The sequence below is a fragment of the Pelophylax lessonae genome (genome assembly GCF_965119305.1).
Source record: "Pelophylax lessonae genome assembly, chromosome: 11".
Taxonomy (NCBI): domain Eukaryota; kingdom Metazoa; phylum Chordata; class Amphibia; order Anura; family Ranidae; genus Pelophylax; species Pelophylax lessonae.
Window position 1 is genome coordinate 209,894,254 of NC_138778.1, and position 23,292 is coordinate 209,917,545.

The following is a 23,292-nucleotide window of genomic DNA, read 5'->3' on the forward strand; positions in this document are numbered from 1 at the left end:
CTTCACTGGAGAAGATGTTCCCCTGGCATTTTGGTGGAGTCTCAACATGAACATCACATTCTGGTGGAGTCGCAATGTGAATGCCGCATGCAGGTGAAGTCGCAATGTGAACATCACATTGTGGTAGAGTTTCGATGGGAATGTCACATTCTGCCGGAGTCTCATTGGGAATGTCACATTCTGCCGGAGTCTCATTGGGAATGTCGCATTCTGCCGAAGTCTCATTGGGAATGTCACATTCTGCTGGAGTCTCATTGGGAATGTCACATTCTGCTGAAGTCTCATTGGGAATGTCGCATTCAGCTGGAGTCTCATTGGGAATGTCGCATTCAGCTGGAGTCTCATTGGGAATGTCGCATTCAGCTGAAGTCTCATTGGGAATGTCGCATTCAGCTGAAGTCTCATTGGGAATGTCACATTCTGCTGGAGTCTCATTGGGAATGTCGCATTCAGCTGGAGTCTCAACAGGAACCTCACATTCTGTCGGCGTCTCAACAGGAACATCACAATTTGTCGAAGTCTCAGTGGGAATGTCCCAATCTGCTGGAGTGTCAGCAGAAACGTCACAATCTGCTGTAATCTTAGCCGCAACGTCACATTCTGCCAGAGTCTCGGCGGGAATGTTACATTGTGGAGAATTATCAATGTGAACAACACATTTTGGTGCATTCAACATTTTTCCCAACTTTTTGGCCATTTTCTTTCCTAACAGAGTTGCACCCTGCTCATTTAAGTGAAATCCGTCCCTGCTGTAGAGCAGGTAATAATTCATTGAAAAGTCAGTCCAGTTCTCCATGAAGCCAAAACCCTCCTTCTTGCACCAGTTCTTCAGCCACCTGTTAAGCCCCATAAGCTCCTGCTGTCTCCTTGTTGTGGCTCGAGGTACAGGCAGTATTTCTGAAAATACTACCTTGGAGGTCCTTTTCTTCAATATAGCCCCTAAGGCCCTGAAATCATTTTGTAGAATGCTCCATCTTCTTCTGATGTTGTCGTTGGTGCCAATATGTACCATGACAGCTGGGTCCTCCCCAGCCTCATCCAACAATTTGTCCATCTGTTCTGCAATGTCCCGAACCCGTGCATTCGGGAAAAAACATACTGTTCGTTGATCACAGTCTTTCTGACAGATTGCTCTCTCTGTCCCTTTAATAACTGAATCCCCTACCACCAGTATCTGCCTCTCTATTTTTGTAAGCTTGCTCCCATCTTCACTGGAGGAGGTGATCCCATGGCTCCCCTGGTATTTTGGTGCATTCTCAACATGAACGTCACATTGTGCTGTAGTCTCAACATGAACATCACATTGTGCTACAGTCTTAACGTGAACATCACATTCTGGTGGTGTTTCAAAGGGAATGTCACATTCTGGTAAAATCTCAATGTGAATGTGACATTCTGGTGGATTCTTTTCGTGAACCTCATATTCAGGAGAAGTCTCAGTGTGAACCTCACATTCTGGAGGTGTCTCAGTGTAAATGTCACATTGTTTTGGAGTTTCAATGTGGACATCACATTCTTCCGGAGTGTCAGCGGGAACATCACATTCTTCCGGAGTATATGAGGGAACATCACATTCTGTTGGAGTCTCAGCGGGAGCGTCACATTCTGGAGGAGACTCATTGTGATGATGAAATTCGGGAGACGTCTCATTGTGAACTTCACATTCTGGAGGAGTACCATTGTGAACTTCACATTCTGGAGCACTCTCAATGTCAACGTCATATTGTGATGAAGTTTCAACATAAACGTCTCTTTCTACTGTAGTCTCAACGGGAACGTAACATTCTGGTGATGTCACAACAGGAATGTCACATTCAGCCTGAGTCTCAGTAGGACTATCACATTCTTCCTGAGTCTCAGCAGGAACATCACATTCTGGAGGAGACTCATTGTGATGATGAATTTCTGGAGAGGTCTTAATGTGAAAGTCACATTCTTGATTAGTCTCATTGTGAACATCACATTCTGGAGGAGTACCATTGTGAATGTCACATTCTGGAGCAGTCTCAATGTGAACTTCATATTGAGATGAAGTTTCAACATGAACATCTCTTTCTTCTGCAGTCTCATGGGGAACGTCACATTCTGGTGATGTCACAACAGGAATGTCACATTCTGCCTGAGTCTCAGTGGGAATGCCACATTCTACTGAAGTCTCAACAGGAACGTCACATTCGTCTGCAGTCTTAATGTGTACATCACATTTTGGTTGGCCCTCAATGTGGATGTCACGTTGTTGCTCACTGGGGAAGGCCTGCTGCGTGGGATCCGTCTGCAATAAAATTGTGCCTTCATCTGCAATAGAAAAGAAGAATCAGATTTAGCACCTTCATCTACATTTCATATATATTTTCTTCATAAAACATCAAATTATACAGAGAATAATTCAGTGCAAGGAACAATAAATAAACCCAACATGACAGGGACACAGGGATGACTACTGATGGCCTTCGTATAAAAATGCTGGTTGCCTGGGAGTTATGCCAACCCACTAAATTTCAATGACTCAGGAAGCTGGTAACAAGTATTTTTAGTGGTGTGGTGATGCGCTTTCATGTTTAAATGAGTGGGTGGGTCACAAAAGAAGTTGCAACAGGAGGTATTGGTGTCACTTGCTTGGCTTTGCATTGTGGTAGGGGCTTGTGAATCATCAGACCAGCTAAGCAGACGCTTTAACTGTCAGTTTTGCCCAGAAAGCTTGTAATTTCTCAGCCCTGAGATCAGACAGGAGAGGGGTCACTTGCTATGGGGGTCATACACCAGCTGATAGGTTTGCATTGGCCGGGAGAGAAAACAAGTGACTAATGTAGTAGGAATAGTAATGTATGGTTTCCTATATTCTTATCATTGTTTTATAGATATTCATGCTGTTCCTTCAATTGCTATATATTAGTTATGCTTAACCCCCCTTTGACAGAGTCTTTACCCCAGTAGGGGGAGGGCAGGAGGGACCAGCCAATCACAGGACTGATTCTGTCATATGAGAGGCGTTTTATGAAATCGGTGGGCCTGTGTGCAAAATCATAAGTTGGGCTCGGCTGCTTAATTACAAATAAAAAAGTGGTGTACTTAGTGTGGCGCAGTGAAGAGTAAGCATGGCGTTCATTGTGCCAGGGGTGGTGCTAGGATTGTAAGAGACCTGGGGCACCTTTGGGCACACCAAGTAGAAGAATAATACAGTTCACGTAGCATGTCGTGGTGAACAGGGGGTTTGGCCAAATTATGTTAATGGTAGGAGGGGTTTGAAGGGGTGGTTACATAAAACAGAACATGCAAGAGTCCCACAGACATGTATAAACCTCAGCACAATTATTTAAAAATAAAACTCTTCCATTGTGTCTGATTTTGTGTACATTGAATATAAATGGAGAGCTGACACTTCATCTGAGCCGACCATAAAGGATTATTTCGCCTTTTAGCGAAGAATAATAAATGGCAATTTTTTAGCAGGTAAGAAATCGTACATTTACTTTTCCTGTAAAGCATTGAACTGAGATTAGCAGATCCTGGGTACCATGCCGCTCTCCTTCACACTGACAGTTTAAAAAAAAAAATCGGTTGGCAGCGAACAGGTGTGGAGAGAGAGATGGGGGAGGGGAGACTTGGCTCCAAGATTTACAGTTTGTTTCTCTTGATTTAAAAATCTGCAGATTGCTGATTACAAGACAAAAGTCAGCAACGTCCATGGCAACCCCTATACATGTTTTTATATGGGGGGGGGGGGGTGACCTGTCATCAATGTCCATGGCAATCACTATACATGTTTTTATATGGGGGGGTGTGTGTGACCTGTCATTAACGGCAATCCCTATACATGTGTACATATGGGGGGGGGAGGGGGGTGACCTGTCATCAATGGGGTGGAAGGATCCAATGAAAGGCTGTCAGTTATTTTGTATCTATTAATATCCACAACACTTACCAATCCCAGTGTCGGTATTTCGGGGCGGTCCATTGGCTTTACGGCCGGAACCAATACATCTAAGAACGGCTCTGGCGCAGCCGCGCACAAAAGCCCGAGCCCTCTTCATTTTGGAGGGCTTCTTGGTTGGGGTATCTGCAGGATGGTCACTGATACCTTCTTCCATAGCTGATCTTCCTATGGTGGGTTTCTCTTTGGTGTTTTTCAGAGAAAAAAGCTGTTTACATTTAAATTGGTTCATTATTAAGAATAATGAAACACGCTTTAAACGTACAACGATGAAATCGCAATGAAATTGAATTCAAATGAAATCAAATCCAATGAAATCGCAAGAAATATTTCAGCAGAGATAAAGACAGGTCTTCACTGGTCGGTGTCAACACTTGTCTCAGTGATTTCCCTCTCCTGCGGCTCTTTATATAGGCCCAGCCTCCTCTGGCTCCTCCCACTGGTCATGTGACTTTTTTTTTTTTTTTAAATCTCATGATGACTCAGCAAAAAAAAATAACTGACGATTTTTCTTAAAGGAGCTTCGTCCGTGTTTGTGAGCTGTGTGAATTCAGGCTGTAGGCTCAGTATACGGATCTAATAGGGATACGGCTCCTGTAATAACATGTTTTTCTGGAAGTTACAGTTATTTTCACTGACATTTAACCCTTACAGTCCCATGGCAGAAATAAAGATCTGTATTCCTAACCAATTATTTTTCCATATTTAACCCTTTAACTGCCAAACCATTTTTTTTCCTTTCAGCTTTTAACCCTTTCAGTACCAAACTATATACTTCATTTTTTTAAACCCTTAACTGTAAAACCAATGCTGGCCCCCTTTCATTTATTAACCCTTTCACTGCCAAACCAAATAACCTTTACATATGTGTGCGCGACTTGCACATGCGTTCTCTTGGATGTTAGAGACCTTGCGCTCCTCCACCTTCCGTTTGAGGATGTCCCACAGATGCTCAATAGGGTTTAGGTCTGGAGACATGCTTGGCCCGTCCATCACCTTTACCCTCAGCTTCTTTAGCAAGGCAGTGGTCATCTTGGAGGTGTTTGGGGTCGTTATCATGTTGGAATACTGCCCTGCAGCCCAGTCTCTGAAGGGAGGGGATCATGCTCTGCTTCAGTATGTCACTGTACATGTTGGCATTCATGGTTCCCTCAATGAACTTTAGCTCCCCAGTTTTTGCAGCACTCATGCAGCCACAGACCATGACACTCCCACCACCATGCTTACTGTAGGCAAGACACACTTGTCTTTGTACTCCTCACCTGGTTGCCGCCACACACTCTTGACACTATCTTAACCAAATAAGTTTATCTTGGTGTCATCAGACCACAGGACATGGTTCCAGTAATCCATGTCCTTAGTCTGCTTGTCTTCAGCAAACTGTTTGCGGGCTTTCTTGCACATCATCTTTAGAAGAGGCTTCCTTCTGGGATGACAGCCATACAGACCAATTTGATGCAGTGTGCGGCGTATGGTCTGAGCACTGACAGCCTGACCCCCCATCCCTTCAACTTTTGTAGCAATGCTGGCAGCACTCATACGTCTATTTCCCAAAGACAACCTCTAGATATGACACTGAGCATGTGCACTCAACTTCTTTGGTTGACCAAAGCAAGGCCTGTTCTGAGTGGAACCTGTCCTGCTAAGCTACTGTATGGTCTTGGCCACTGTACTGCAGCTCAGTTTCAGGGTCTTGGCTATCTTCTTATAGCCTAGGCCAGCCGTCATTAAATGGTAGCCTGCGGTCAAAGAACGGACTGCACAATGCTTCCACCCAGACCGTCAGGCCGCCACTATAAGCAGTCATTGGTTTGCTGGGACCTCGCGTGTCCCAACAACCAGTGACGTCCCGTGTATGCGCCCCACCCCACTGCTTCTTTCTACCGCTCCCGACTCACTCCCAGTCAGGCCGCGAGTTGGGGCGTGATGTCAAGTGCACGCCCGCCCCCCTGCTCCTAACTGCGGCTCCTGACTCTCACTCTCAGCCGGGCTGCGAGTTGGGGCCTGACATCACGTGTGCGCCCGCCCCCCTGCTGTTTGCGGCTCCTGGCTCTCGCATTTTCTGCCCCCAAAGGTATGTGGATCACATTTTTAAGGGGGTTGCTTATTTTATAAAGTGCAGACTGATGGGCATATTTTATGATAAGGGACATGCTGATGGGCACATTTTATGTTAAGAGCAACACTGATGGACACGTTTTGTTTTGCCCAACAGAGTGCCCTCTAACATAAAATGTGCCCCTATTTTATGTTAAAGGTCACGCTGATGGGCAAATTTTATGCTAAAGGTTACACTGATGGGCATAATTAATGCTAAGGGTCATTATGATGGGCACATTTTATGTTAAGGGACACGCTGATGGACACGTTTTGTTTTGCCCATCTTTCTGAGTCATAGCACAGACTTGAGATTCAGACCTCGGCCCAAAGAAAATTTTAGAGGCCGGACCTCCTTGAATGTTAATTCATTACCCCTGGCCTAGGCCATCTTTATTTAGAGCAACAATTCTTTTTTTTTTCAGATCCTCAGAGAGTTCTTTGCCATGAGGTGCCATGTTGAACTTCCAGTGACCAGTATGAGACAGTGAGAGCGATAACACCAAATTTAACACACCTGCTCCCCATTCACACCTGAGACCTTGTAACACTAAGGAGTCACATGACACCGGGGGAGGGAAAATGGCTAATTGGGTCCAATTTGGACATTGTCACTTAGGGGTGTACTCACTTTTGTTGCCAGCAGTTTAGACATTAATGGCTGTGTTTTGAGTTATTTTGAGGGGACAGCAAATTTACACTGTTATACAAGCTGTACACTCACTACTTTACATTGTAGCAAAGTCTCATTTCTTCAGTGTGAGGGGTGTACTTACTTTTGTGAGATAGTGTATAAACCTCAGCACAATTATTTAAAAAATAAAAATAAAACTCTTCCATTGTGTCTGATTTTGTGTACATTGAATATAAATGGAGAGCTGACACTTCATCTCAGCCGACCATAAAGGATTATTTCACCTTTTAGCGAAGAATAATAAATGGCAATTTTTTAGCAGGTAAGAAATCGTACATTTACTTTTCCTGTAAAGCATTGCAGTGAGATTAGCAGATCCCGGGTACCATGCCGCTCTCCTTCACACTGACAGTTTAATAAAAAAAATCGGTTGGCAGCGAACAGGTGTGGAGAGAGAGATGGGGGAGGGGAGACTTGGCTCCAAGATTTACAGTTTGTTTCTCTTGATTTAAAAATCTGCAGATTGCTGATTACAAGACAAAAGTCAGCAACGTCCATGGCAACCCCTATACATGTTTTTATATGGGGGGGGGGACCTGTCATCAATGGCAACCCCTATACATGTTTTTATATGGGGGGGGGGGTGTGACCTGTCATCAATGGCAATCCCTATACATGTGTACATATGGGGGGGAGGGGGGGTGACCTGTCATCAATGGGGTGGAAGGATCCAATGAAAGGCTGTCAGTTATTTTGTATCTATTAATATCCACAATACTTACCAATCCCAGTGTCGGTATTTCGGGGCGGTCCATTGGCTTTACGGCCGGAACCAATACATCTAAGAACGGCTCTGGCGCAGCCGCGCACAAAAGCCCGAGCCCTCTTCATTTTGGGGGGCTTCTTGGTTGGGGTATCTGCAGGATGGTCACTGATACCTTCTTCCATAGCTGCTCTTCCTATGGTGGGTTTCTCTTTGGTGTTTTTCAGAGAAAAAAGCTGTTTACATTTAAATTGGTTCATTATTAAGAATAATGAAACACGCTTTAAACGTACAACGATGAAATCGCAATGAAATTGAATTCAAATGAAATCAAATCCAATGAAATCGCAAGAAATATCTCAGCAGAGATAAAGACAGGTCTTCACTGGTCGGTGTCAACACTTGTCTCAGTGATTTCCCGCTCCTGCGGCTCCTTATATAGGCCCAGCCTCCTCTGGCTCCTCCCACTGGTCATGTGACCTTTTTTTTTTTTTTAATCTCATGATGACTCAGCGAAAAAAAATAACTGACGATTTTTCTTAAAGGAGCCTCGTCCTTGTTTGTGAGCTGTGTGAATTCAGGCTGTAGGCTCAGTATACGGATCTAATAGGGATACGGCTCCTGTAATAACATGTTTTTATGGAAGTGACAGTTATTTTCATTGACATTTAACCCTTACAGTCCCATGGCTGAAATAAAGATCTGTATTCCTAACCAATTATTTTTCCATATTTAACCCTTTACCTGCCAAACCATTTTTTTTCCTTTCAGCTTTTAAACCTTTCACTACCAAACTATATATTTTATTTTTTTAAACCCTTAACTTTAAAACCAATGCTGGCCCCCTTTCATTTATTAACCCTTTCACTGCCAAACCAAATAACCCCCTCCACACAAACTTTAACCCTTTCACTGCCAAATCTTTTTTTTTTTGTTTCATTTCTTGCCCATATGTTAAAATATAAATAAAGGAACACATTTTTAGTTTTAGTTTTGGATGGAGTGGAGAGGGATTAGAACACCTGTTAGGTTTTTATCGCTGTGTGCGCCCCCTTTAGGGATATTCACACTCTTTGTGTTTCATGTTTACCATTATCACCAAAAGTGAAAGAAAATTCCAATATTTGGGTTGTCACCAGAAGCAGAATTAGAGGGGAAATCTTCCAGTGGGGACACTAGTTCTGGTGACACCCTGGGATTATGGGGGGATTTCTCTAACTTCCGTTTTTGGCTATGGGACAGGAAGTGAAGGGAAATCTCCCCAATGGGGACACAGATGGCAAAGAAAACCTGACAGAGGTTCTATCCCTCCCTTATTCTATTCTAAATGGGGAAAAAACAACATTGTCTTTAGTTCTATTTTAACTTTTAACTTGTATGTGGGGGGTGATGGGGAGTCTGAAAGAGGGTGCAGCATATTACACATGGGACTCAGCGGGGTGGAGTGTCTGCAGACACGAGCAACTGCTGCTTTCAGAGAGGGGGATGGGTGAGCGCTCAGTCATTTTAACCATTTCACTGTTGGACATTTATTTATTTTCATTTTTCCTATGTGCTAATAGCTCATTTCTGCCTTTAAAGCATTCCATAGTTTGTGAAATGATGAAGTCCCCGCCCAGTCACACCTCTGACATACACCTGTATGGGAAATGCCCATTGTTTCAAGCGTTTTTTTTTTTACCCAGCAAGCATAGAGCAGTCTATAGATTTCATTTGGCCGCCCTATGTGCGACAAAAATGGCAAAGTAGCGCATTGCGTGTCCCGGGTCACTTTTTTTATTGTTCGCAGCGATACCCCACATGTGCGGTTCGAATACCGTTTACATATGTGGGCGCGACTTGAATATGCATTCGCTTCTGCGCGCCAGCACTGAGGGATCGGGGCACTAAAAGTGTTTTTTTTCCAATTTATTTTATTCTTTACTTTACACGGTCCCTTTCATTTTTGTCACTTTTATTCCTATTATAAGGAATGTAGACATCCCTGGTAATAGAATATAAGGATAAGCATGACCGGTCCTCTTTTTGGAGAGATATAGGGTCAAAAAGACCCCAAATCTCTTCTTTACCTTTAACCACTTCCCCCAAATGTACGCCCCGTACGTCCTCGGGCTTTACTGGTAATACTGGGATGGTGGGGGCACCTACAGGCATCATCTCCGTATCATTGTTTGCAGCCAGCAAATTCTCTACAAGGCAGAAGTGATCCGAGGGGCCAATTAGCCACTGGATCAATTCTGCGGGTGGCGGAAGGAGGTCCCCTCCCCCGCCCCCATCTCTCCAGTCCCATAGCAGAGGCCGGGAGCGGTGTGGCCGGTGGCAGTGACTGCCCTGTACAGAGAGAGAGGAATTGACGTCATTCTCCTCTCTCTGTAACTCTGGAAACCGGGAGCGACGAGTGTTCATCACTTCCCAGCTCCGCCCCCTTTGTTTACCTGTCCACCAGCGACCAGAGAAGCAGCCGATCGGACCGATCTCAGTCTGTTCTGCAGCATGGGGGGGGTCAGAGTAGAGATTTGGGGTCTTACCCCAAATCTCTCCATAAAGAGGAGCTGTCAATGTCCCATGCTGTCACAAGAGATGTTATTCATCCCTTGTGATAGCAATAAAGTTATTATAAAAAAATAAATAAAAAAAGTATAACTTTTTTTTTTTTTTTTTCAGAAAATAAATAATAATAAAAAAATAAATAAAGCACCCCGTACCGCTGTGCTTACGCGCAAATGGGAATGCATACGTTATTCCTACGCATATATGTAAATGTTGGGTATTGTCACGAACGTCAAAGCGAGAGAAATAATTCTATCACCAGACCTCCTGTGCCCCTCTAAACTGGTAACCTGTAAAGGCATTTAAAGCGTCGCCTATGGAGAATTTTAAGCAATGTAGTTTGCCGCCATTCTACGGGCAGGCGCAAATTTAAAGCCTGACATGTTAAGTATATTTTTACTCGGCATAACATTATCTTTCACAGTATACAAAAAAATTGGGCTAACTTCACTGGTTTATTGTTTTTTTATACTTGAAAGTGTTTTCTTTTTTTTTTTTAAATTGCGTTTAAAAAACCGCTGTGCAAATACCGTGTGACATAAAAAATTGCAACACACACTATTTTATTCTATAGGGTCTCTGCTAAAAAAAAATATATAATATTTTGGGGTTCTAAGTAATTTTCTCGCAAAAAAAAAAGTGTCAGAATAGGTTTGGGAAGGAGGGGGTTAACCACTTGCCATCTGCTCACTCGAGCACTACTGTGGCAAAGTGGTTCGTTATCGTCTGGTGACGTAGACCTACGTCGCCAGGCACTTCCCTTTCTCGGCGGCGCTCGCGCGCCGCTGGAGGCTCGCCCCCGTTGTATTCAGTCACAGCGGGAGTCGGGCCAGGGGAGGAGCCGCTGCTCTTCCCCGATCGTCGGGGAATCTAGTTTGGAGATCCGCCCGCTTGTGTAAACAGAGCGGGCGGATCTCCTCAGTGACAAACAGTGACATAAATCTTTCCCTTAGTTAGTAAACGTAATAACTTTTGCGCAAACCAATCAAAATACGCTTATTGTGATTTTTTTTACCAAACATAGGTAGCAGAAAACAAATTGGCCAAAAATTAAAAAAAATGTTGATTTTTACATTTTTTGGGGGGAATTTCATATAAAAAAATGTAAAAAATATTATTTTTTCAAAATGTACGCTCTTTTTTTGTTTATAGCGCAAAAAGTAAAAATCGCACAGGTGATCAAATACCACCAAAAGAAAGCTCTGTTTGTGGGAAAAAAAGGACGTAAATTTCGTTTGGGTACGACGTAGCACGACCGCGTAATTGTCAGTTAAAGTCGCACAGTGCCGAATCGCAAAAAGTGGCCCAGACGTAAGACAGCAAAATCCTCCGGTGGTAAAGTGGTTAAAAGCAAATGATAACAAAAATTTATTATTTTTTTGCTTTCAAAAAAATAATAATTTTTACTTCCAGCCGGGACTGGAAGTCACGTCGTGACGTCTCTCTGGTCCTCCAAGGTCATAGAGTGGATGAAAGAGTACTAACTGTTTGATGGGTTATGGGAGCAGCCGGTGGAAACGGTAAGCCCGGGGAACACCGGCGAGTGTTTCATGAGCCGCTTGGAGCGGTTCCATGAGAAAGCCGGGTACTGGGGTTATAGGGGATATTTTCAGCTATAATCCCGGGAAACCACTTGCAGATCACAATGGATATATACCTATTGCGGTTGGCAAGGGGTTAAAGTAGATCTCATATAAGCTTTAAAACGCTAATTTCATGTTATGCAGCTTTCATTAACCCCTTACTTACTGGGCACCTAAACCCCTTCCTGCCCAGGCTAATTTTTAGCTGTCAGCGCTGTCATGTCATGTCATGATGAATGACAATTGCGCGATCATGCTACATTGTACCCATATCACATTTTTATAATTTCTTTTTACACAAAAATAGAGCTTTCTTTTGGTGGTATTTAATCACTTCTGGGGTTTTTATTTTTTGCTAAACAAACAAAAAAACAAAAAACTGTTTTTATAGTTTGTTATAAAATTTAGCAAATAGGTAATTTTTATCCTTCACTGATGTGCGCTAATGAGGCTGCACTGATAGGTGGCAATGATGGGCACTGGTGGGCAGCACTGATAGGTGGTACTGATGAAGAGGCACTCATTTCCAGCATTGATGGGCATTGATAGGTGGCAGTGGTGTGTGACCTGGTGGCATCCTCTGTACAGCATGGCTGGAGTGTGAGAAGAAAGAAGCAGCACAAGCAGCCAATCAGTTTATGTGCTGACAATGTCATGGCATGCTGATAGGAGGAGAGAGCACAGTGACAGAGAGATGAACTCACCCCTGTGTTGCTTCTCATTTCACTATTGCTGGGGGGAAGATTAAAGACAACCTGCACTCATAGGTACAGTAAACCCCCCTCCATTGCGGGGGTTACATTCCAGACCCACCCGCAATAAGTGAAAATCCGCAAAATAGAAATCCCCTATTTAAATACACCCTAGGCAGGTTTTTATAACTTTTACAGTACTTTTAAAAGCATTTTAAGGTCTTTAAAAACAATAGAAACTCATTTAAACACATTAACCACTTGCCGACCGCCGCACGACTATATACTGCGGCGGTCAGCCCCTCACAGGCAGAGTGACATATCGGTACGTCACTAGCCTGGGAGGGTCTGGGGAGCGAGCGCGCGCCGCCGGCTCCCGCTCCCGCGTGGTCACGCACCCCCCCACGCGTGTGACCAGCGGACCCGATGTCCGCCGGTCACTCTGCGATCGTCGGGGGAGAGGGAGAAAGGCAGGCAGCTTGTGTAAACAAGCTGCCTGTCAGTTCTCCCTGTGTAGAGACACTGATCATACTGATCTACTATGTAGAACCGTTGATCAGTGTAACTACACCTCAAGCCACAGCCAATCACAGTTAGAATCACGCCCCTAGGGACACACAAAGCCCCTCCCTCTCAAAAAAAGTTAACCCCTTCACTGCCAGTGTATTTTTACAGTAACAGTGCATATATATAGCACTGATTAATGTAGAAATGTCACTGGTAACCCCAAAAGTGTCAAAAATATCAGTCAAGGGTCCGATATGTCCCCCGCAATGTCGCAGTACCGCAAAAAAATCGCAGATCGCCGCCATTACGCGTTAAAAAAAAAACAACAAAAATGCCAAAAATCTTTCCCTCTGTTAGTAAACGCGATAACTTTTGCGCAAACCAATCAAAATACGCTTTTTGCGATTTTTTTTACCAAACATATATAGCATAAAACAAATTGGCCGAAAATGTTAAAAAATTTTGATTTTTACTTTTTTTTTTTTTGGGAATTTCATATAAAAAAATGTGAAAAATATTGTTATTTTTGCAAAATTGACGCTCTTTTTTTGTTTATAGCGCGTGATCAAAAAATCGCACAGGTGATCAAATACCACCAAAAGAAAGCTCTGTTTGTGGGAAAAAAAGGACGTCAAATTCGTTTAGGTACAGCGTCGCACGACCGCACAATTGTCCGTTAAAGTCACGCAGTGCCGAATCGCAAAATACCCCCTGGTCAGGAAGGGGGTAAAATCTTCCGGGGCTTAAGTGGTTAAAGTTATTGAGAGACAGAGCAAGAGCAATGGAAAAGACAAAGATATTGAATTAACAAAGATTTATTTAATAAAACAATATTAATAGGTCTTACAGAAAAAAACGCAAAATACTGTGACCGCGAAAACTGAACCGCGATATAACGGGGTTTTACTGTTGTGGATTTAATGATGCTGGACATCAGTCTGAGGACATCTAGTGGCAGGACAAAGTATTGTCTCTGGAATGAAGCTGCAGATTTTTCAGGAAAAGCTTTTTTTTTTCCGTTATTTTAACCAACTGGGCCAATTCTGACATTTCTCTCCTACATGAAAAATATAGACTTTTTTTTGCTAGAGAATGTTTAGGACCTCAAACATTATAGCAGAGGCCCCTATAGAATAAAATGACGGGTGTTACAATATTTTATGTCACAGGGTATTTGAGCAGCGTTTTTTTTCTAAAGCAACTTTTGGGGAAAAAATAAATTTTCATTTTATTGCACACAAACACAAAATAATACCTCATTTTTATATAAAATATAAAAAGTGATGTTACGCCTTGTAAATAGATACCTAACATGTCCCGCTTTAATTGTGTCCACCCGTGGAATGGCGGCAAACTACGCTACTCACACTTCTCTATAGCGGACACTTTAACCACTGGCTTACTGGGCACTTTATCCCTTTTCTGCCCAGGCCAGTTTTCAGCTTTCAGCGCTGTCACTCTTTGAATGACAATTGCGCAGTCATGCTACACTGTACCCATATGACATTTTTATATATTTTTCCTACTAATAGATCTTTCTTTTGGAGGTATTTAATCACTGCTGGGGGTTTTATTTTTTGCTAAACAAACAAAAAAGACCGAAAATTTTGAAAAACAAACAAACAAATAAATAAAAACAGTTTTAATAGCTTGTTATACAATTTTGCAAACAGGTAAATTTTCTCCTTTATTACTGATGTGCTCTGATGAAGCTGCACTTATGGGCACTGATAGGGCGGCATTGGTGGGCACTGATAGGTGGCACTGCTGAAGCGGAACTGGTGGGCATTGTTTAGGAGGCACTGATGAGGCTGCACTGTTAGGTGGCACTGATGGGTACTGATAGGCACTGATAGGTGGCACTGATGATTAGGGATGATCCAACTTTTGAAAAGTTCGGTTCGGCCAGAACATCCGAGCTTCCCGAAAGTTCGGCCCGGATTTCAGAACCCCATTGAAATCAATGGGACCCGAACTTCTGTAATCAAAAAACACAATTTTTAAGCCCTAAAACCCAATAAATGCCCCTAAAAAGTGCCTAGGGTTCTGGGTCATGCCCCATTAACTATTAATCACACAAAAAAAGTTCTAAAAATTGTAATTTTTTCTAAAAAAGCCAATTATTGAAAAAAAAAGAGAGATTTTTTGATTTTGACTTTGGATTTAGTATCTGGAGGGTCTAAAAAGTGTACATGTGAAGTTTCAGCTCTGTAGCATGTCCAGAACCATAAAAAAAAAAAAAAAGATAGTTTGTATTAGAAAACTTTCAGCACAGGAGGTTGGCTTCGCTGCTGTAACACCTTGCCGGTTTAATAGAAGGCATTTTTTTGGGTTCTTTGCAGTCAGGAAAAACATCTGAACTTGTGTATAGTGGTACTGTGCACAAGTTCTGATGTTTTGCCTGCCTCCAAAAACCCCCAAAAAATGCCAGCAAAAAACACACCCGGGCATTTTTTTTTTGATGCTAGCGTTTTTTTTTGGCATTTTTTGGGGTTCTTTTGAGGCAGGCAAAACATCTGAACTTGTGTATAGTGGTGTATATACACACATACATGTGATAGTAGCAGAAGTATATGCTTGCGCTAATGAAATCATTTACAGTAATATATTTCTGCTACTATCACACCTATATATGGCTAGGTGTCTATATACATATAATTATGTGTGTATATATACCACTATACACAAGTTCAGATGTTTTGCCTGCCTCAAAAGAACCCCAAAAAAATGCTAGCGTCAAAAAAAAATGCCCAGGTGTGTTTTTGCCAGTATTTTTTGGGAGTTTTTTTAGGCAGGCAAAACATCAGAAGTTGTGCACAGTACCACTATACACAAGTTCAGATGTTTTTCCTGACTGCAAAGAACCCAAAAAAATGCCTTCTATTAAACCGGCAAGGTGTGGAAACCGAGAAGCCATATTGGTGATCTGAAAGTTTTCTAATACAAACAATCTTTTTTTTTATGGTTCTGGACATGCTACAGAGCTGAAACTTCACATGTACACCTTTAGACCCCCCAGATCTGAAATCCAAAGTAAAAATCAAAAAATCTCTTTTTTTTTTTTTTTTTTTTTAATTTTTTCAATAATTGGCTTTTTTATCAAAAATGACAATTTTTAAGAACTTTTTTTGTGTGATTTTGTGTCTGGGGGGTCTAAAAGGTGTACCTGTGAAGTTTCAGCTCAGTAGCATGTCCAGAACCAGAAAAAAAAAAGGATTGTATGTATTAGAAAACTTTCAGCTTAGGGGGTTAGCTTCTCTCCTCGGTTTTCACACCTTGCCAGTTTCAAAGCAGGCATTTTTTTGGGTTCTTTGCAGTCAGGAAAAACATCTGAACTTGTGTATAGTGGTACTGTGCACAAGTTCAGATGTTTTGCCTGCCTCCAAAAAATGCCAGCAAAAACACACCTGGGCACTTTTTTTTTTTGACGCTAGCGTTTTTTTGGCATTTTTTTGGGTTCTTTTGAGGCAGGCAAAACATCTGAACTTGTGTATAGTGGTATATATACACACATAATTATATGTATATAGACACCTAGCCATATATAGGTGTGATAGTAGCAGAAATATATTACTGTAAATGATTTCATTAGCGCAAGCATATATTTCTGCTACTATCACACCTATATATGTCTAGGTGTGTATATAAATATATGGATGTGTGTATATACACCACTATACACAAGTTCAGATGTTTTGCCTGCCTCCAAAACCCCCCAAAAAATGCCAGCAAAAACACACCTGGACATTTTTTTTTGACGCTAGCGTTTTTTTTGGCATTTTTTTGTGTTCTTTTGAGGCAGGCAAAACATCTGAACTTGTGTATAGTGGTATATATACACACATAATTATATGTATATAGACACCTAGCCATATATAGGTGTGATAGTAGCAGAAATATATTACTGTAAATGATTTCATTAGCGCAAGCATTTATTTCTGCTACTATCACACCTATATATGTCTAGGGGTATATATACCCCCTATACACATGTTCAGATGTCATGTCTGACATCAAACATGTCCTCAAAAAAGCACTGGCAGTGGCAGCCCCTGCAGCATAAAAAATGCTTGGCTGGGGAGAAGCCATATGGGTGTGCCGAAGCAATTCAGAGAAATGATCATTTCTCCATAGCGGTCACCCTGCTATGGAAGGGTTTTGTCACCCTGCCATAGCAGTCACTGCCAGTTAACCCTACACTACACTACGGTCCCCTTACACTTAACACTTTCCCTACAGAAACTAAATTTTTGAAGCTAACTTGAGTGTAAAGGAGCACTCTAACTACACTAGATATCCCTTTCCTCACACTAAAAATAGCTAAATGACACTTTTAAAGTAAAATTAACAGAACTGCTTCCACTCTCTTCCATGTCCAGTATAACAATGCTAGGAATATGGCGGGGGCGATCTTATATACTGGGGGGCGTATTCACTAATGATTGGTCTAGGGACCCCCTAGTCACTCCAATCACATTCCTAGCATTCTCCTGCCCCCTCAATTGGCTTTTGCTAATGGTTCTGGTCCAACCACGGGCTTTTAAAGCCCATTTCCTGAAGCATTGCATTTTGGGCGGTTCTGGCGGTTTCTGGTTGCCGAATTCCGAACTTTTTGGGCAAAAAGTTCTAAATTCGGCCGAACCTCGAACACCCAATGTTCGGGCCGAACCGATGGTCGACCCGAACCGTTCGATCATCCCTACTGATGACGAGGCACTGCTTTGCGGCAGTGGTGGGCATTGATATGTGGCACTGGTGGGCACTACTTAGCAGTACTGATATGCACTGATAAGTGGCACTGATGAGGCTGCAGTGATAAGTGGCACTGATGGGCACTTATAGGTGGCACTGATGGGTACTGATAGGTGGCACTGATGGGAACTGGTAGGTTACACTGATAGGTGGCACTGATGATGAGGTACTGATTGGCAGCACTGTATGGTGGCACTGGTGGGCACCGGTAGGTGCCACTGCTTAGCAGTACTGATGTGCACTAGTAGGTGGCACTGGTAGGGGGCACTAGTGGGCACTGCTTAGCAGTACTGATATGCACTGATAGGTGGCACTGATGAGGCAGCACAGGTGGGCACTGATGAGGCTGCAGCGATAAGTGGCACTGATGGGTACTGATAGGTGGCACTGGTAGGTGACACTGATGATAAGGTACTGATTGGCAGCACTGTATGGTGGCACTGGTAGGTGCCACTGCTGGGCACTGCTTAGCAGTACTGATATGCACTGGTAGGTGGCACTGGTGGGTACTGCTTTGCAGTAGTAGGTGTCCGTGTGCGGGAACGATGTCCCATTTACACAGGATGGTAATCGGTTTATGTTTACATTACATGATCAGCTGTCATTAGCTGACAGCTGATCATGTAGTAAAGGGCCGGGATTGGCCCCTTACTCCCATCTGTGATCATCATGGACTCGCTGATCACATAGCGCACCCCCGTGCCCCGCAGGGAGCATACAGGCAGCACATGCATGGGAGAACGTACATGGATGCCTTCCCGGCAATTTAGGCCCATGTAGCCGTTTTTCAGCTATAACGTGTGCAGGAAGAGGTTAAACGCCTTTACTGGTTACCAGTTTAGAGATACACAGGAGGTCTGGTGATAGAATTATTGCTCTCACTCTGACGTTCTCCACAATACCTCACATATGTGTGCGGGAGTAACGTATGACTTCGCTTTGCACGGAAGCACGAGGGGACGGGCGTGCTTTACATTATTATTATTATTTACCGTATATTTATTTTATCCAAAACTTTTTCTTGGTAATAACTTTATTGCTATCACAAGGGATGAACAACATCATGTATTACAGGGAATCGCCAGATGAAAATTCTCATGCAGGTGCAGGTATCATCCTGCTATATCCACTGCAACCCGAGGACGTCCTATGGGCGGCAAGGGGTCAATGGGCCATTCATTTTGTACCTTTTTATTGGTGGGTGTTCTGCTTTTTGTCTGTCTTGAATGTATGATAGAGAAGAGGCTGGCAGCTTGTAGACTGGGCAGCCGCCTGTGTCCTGAGCGATGACAGTCTCCTGTCCAAAATGCTTTTCACTGTGTGGCCAGACAGTGTCACTACATGTCTTTACTTGTTAATGCAGTCATGGTGTCACTGAAGTGTATGTAGTGTTTCTGTAAACTACAAGGCTCTCCTCTTATTACTTTTGCAGTGAGTACTTAAGCCGGTCATTCGAATCTCGGCCGGTGTTCTGCCGAAAATTCCAACTCATCAAAATCTCCAACCACGTCCCTTCAGGTGGCTTTAAAGCAGCCATTATTGGAGATTTCATGAGTTGGAGTTCTCACAGAACACCACCAATGTATACACTATGGTCAGGGGCAGACTGGCAACTTTCAGCCCAGGGGGCAAGTACAAACCAGAGGCCCATGGTACAGCGACTCGGCCCCACTCTCCCTCTTCCCGGCCTCCTCCTGACCTCCATTCCAGGCTGAAGCTCCGCTCCAGGTACTCTCTACCCACCGGCTGAATCCGAGTTCCCAACCTGGCCAGCAGGGGGCACTTTGGGGGGAACTAGGACAGCTCGGTTGGGGCTGGCCAGGGGAGAGAGTCTCCATTGGGGCATGGAACCGGCCTCTGCTCAGACACAGTTTACACCATCCATGCTGGGGGGTGCCTGTGCTGTGTCCTTGTCTTCTACCCGCACTCAGTAGGTCAGCAGCAGGGACTTTTTACTTCTTTTCACCAGGAATCCTTTAGGCATGTCTTTGGCAGACGCGGTGCAGCCTTTTTATGGGGCATCAGAGTGCCCCAGGGAGCTATTGCCCCTCTGCCCCCTGATCTAGTCCCCCCTCGAATATGGTACACTATGGTACAAAATAATAATGAGTGGACATTGTTAGCCCGCGCACTTCTAACCAAAAACATGGCTGCCTCCAAGGCTCCTACAACTTTTTTCCTACTTACCCGGTGTTCTGTCAAAACATTCAACTCGTCCTGTACCATAGTGGATAGGCTGCCGGTGTTCTGTGAAAACAGCAACTCGTCCAAATCTCCAATTATTGCTGCTGTAGAGTCACCGGAAGTGATGTGGTTGGAGATTTTGGTGAGTTGGAGTTTCCGGCAGAACACCAGTTCAGTAGGGACCGGCCGAGATTCAAACCATGTCTGGGTAGGCTGATTGTACCCATGTTGTGATCGATTGATCAATATAGGTACAACCAGCCTGTCGGATTTTTCATGCGATTATTGCACGCGGCTGCAGCCATTAGCAATAATTACTGTGTGTTCTCCATGCCGGGACAGCTCCCCCCGACTCCCCCCACTGGGAGAACATAATAGCTTTGTGGGAGGGTTTCCCCCATCAATACTGACTGTGTTGATGGGGGAATTGAGCGATTTTCTTTCCTGAAACCCATATTTGCTCTCTGCACTACTCCCGGCGCCTCCCTCTGAGTTCACAGGAGCTGGAACTACAGATTTGGCATTGGGTATCAATGCGCACTGACAGGATTTAGCTTTAGCTGGTTTGTAGAGGATGATGGGGACTCAGTCTACAAGAGGGTGCAGCTTATTACGCATGGAGCACAGTAGGGATATAGTGTCTGCAGACACAAGCATCTTTTACTTCCAGAGAGGGGGAGGGGGAGTGCTCAAATAGTTATTTTGAGGGTAATTTTAACACTGATGGACATTTTTTTTCATGTTTTCCATTTTCCATTTTTTTCCAATGTGCTATTTGCTCATTTCTGCCCTCAAAGCATTCCTTCGTTTGTGAAATGATGAAGGCCCCGCCCAGTCACTCCTCTGACATACACCTGGATGGGAAACACCCATTTTTTCAAGGGTCTTTTTTTTTTTTTTTTTTTTGCCCAACAAGCATAGAGCAGTCTATTGATTTCATTGGGCTGCCCTATGCGCGACAAACGTGGCAAAGTAGCGCATGCCATGTTCCGGTTAGTTTTTTTTTTTTTTTCTTACCACACATTTTGCCACATTTGTTGTGTGGTTTTGCGTGTTGCAAGCATGCATTAGCTTCTGGCATTCGAGGCGCCATTTACAATAAATAGCGCTACCAGCGTAACGCACATTATTTTTTGCATGTTCCGGGATTGTGTGGAAATGTGCATTTCTGTGCACATTAACTGAACACGCAAATGTGAGCGTAGAGTAACTGATATGATGAAAGTTTGTCACAGCGGCATGCGGTGTTCCACCATATTTCTTTTTTTTTTCCCTTTGTTTCCTGTTCCAATTTTCACTTTTTCACCAAGTATCGGCCGAGTGATTGTACATACAGAGCAGGAGATCTATGGACGGGGTGAAGTGTGTTCAGTAGATCAGGGGTGGGGAACTTACGCCCAGCATTACCCACAGCATTACCCACAGCATTACCCACAGCAGTACCAGCCAGCAGTACCAGCCAGCATTACCAGCCTGAGCCAGCAGTACCAGCCAGCAGTATCCACAGCAGTAGCAGCCAGCAGTACCAGCCTGAGCCAGCAGTACCAGCCAGCAGTACCCACAGCAGTATCAGCCAGCAGTACCCACAGCACAGTACCAGCCAGCAGTACCAGCTAGCAGTACCCACAGCACAGTATCAGACAGCAGTACCAGCCTGAGCCAGCAGTACCAGCCAGCAGTACCAGAATTAGCCAGCAGTACCAGCCAGCAGTGCCCACAGCACAGTACAGCACAGTACCAGCCAGCAGTACCAGCCTGAGCCAGCAGTACCCACAGCAGAGTACCAGCTAGCAGTACCAGCCTGAGCCAGCAGTACTCACAGCAGTACCAGCCAGCATTTCCCACCAGCAATACCAGCCAGCAGTAACCACGAGCAGTACCTGCCAGCAGTCCCCACCAGCAGTACCAGCCAGCTGTACCAGCCAACAGTAACAGCCAGCAGTACCCACCAGCAGTTCTTTTCAAAACTTACCTCCGCAAAGAGTCGACTGCGCTGCAGACTGACTGACGCAAACCTGGAAAACCAGTTGCAAGTAGCAACATCAACAATACCAGCTAACAACATTACACACCTCACCAAAGAGAAACAGTTCCAGCCATCACATTAGGGGTGAGTTAATTAAATGTTTGACCAAATATAACAGGTACATTTTTAAGCTGATAACTTTGTACGGCCCCCGAATGATGTTATAAATATCCAAATGGCCCTTGGCAGAAAAAGGGTTACCCACCGCTGCAGTAGATCAATAGAGCATATAACTGGAAGCAGGGACAGGACAAGGGGGGGAAGAAGGGTCACATCACCCGGGCACTATGCTCGGGGGCAGGGCACAGGTGACAGCTGCAGGCTCCTGCTCCTATCACCTCCCCCACAACACTACAGTAGAGGAATTACATCATACTCCTCTGCCCCTCCCCTAACTATTCTGCTCCACCCACTCTTCAGTCTGAATTCTCCTATCTTCTTTCATAGGCCGAGAGATTAGAGGAGTCTCCTCCCACATAAAGTCCCTGGCTCCACCACTGGCTCATAGGTTCATAGAGCCTTCACTAACATGGTGGACCGCCCACAAGTTCTGGTCCAGTGAGCAGCAATCATTGGTTGCTAGGGATGCCGGCGTCCATAGCAACCAATGACTTCACATGTGTGCTGTGTGCCCTGCAGCACGTTTCTCCTGCTAGTTCCGACCTCCTGCCTGCCAGGTTATAGGGACTTCTCCTACAGGTACACTGAGCACTGTGATGGAGCAACTGATCTATGGGGGTACTCGGATGGGGGCAACTAATCTATCGGGACACTGTGATGGGGGCAACTCATCTATGGGGGTGCTCTGTTGGGCGTCAACTGATCTACAGGGACACTGTCATGAGGCAACTAATTAATGGGGACACTGTGATGGGGGCAACCATTATTGGAGATTTCATGAGTTGGAGTTCTCACAGAACACCACCAATGTATACACTATGGTCAGGGGCAGACTGGCAACTTTCAGCCCAGGGGGCAAGTACAAACCAGAGGCCCATGGTACAGCGACTCAGCCCCCCTCCCACTCTCCCTATCGGGACACTGTGATGGGGGCAACTCATCTATGGGGGTACTCTGTTGGGCGTCAACTGATCTACAGGGACACTGTCATGAGGCAACTAATTAATGGGGACACTGTGATGGGGGCAACTCATCTATGGGGGTACTCTGGTGGGCGGCAACTGATCTACAGGATAAACCAAAAGGAAAATGGACCGCACTCAGGAGTAAATTAAATTAGAAGTATCCTTTATTCCTCATGAAGGATCAATACAGACAGTGCATCACCGGGACATGTGTCAGGTTGACGCGTTTCACGATACAGAAGATTGCTTACTCATAACCACACTTCATTTACTCCTGAGTGCGGTCCATTTTCCTTTTGGTTTATCAAGTTTTGGATGGCGGATCCAACCTGCACCTGAGTGCTTTGTCTCACCTGAGCGGTTTTCCTTCTTAGCTTTTGTATTTCTAACTGATCTACAGGGACACTGTCATGAGGCAACTAATCAATGGGGACACTGTGATGGGGGCAATTAATATATGGGGGTACTCTGATGGGGGGCAACTGATC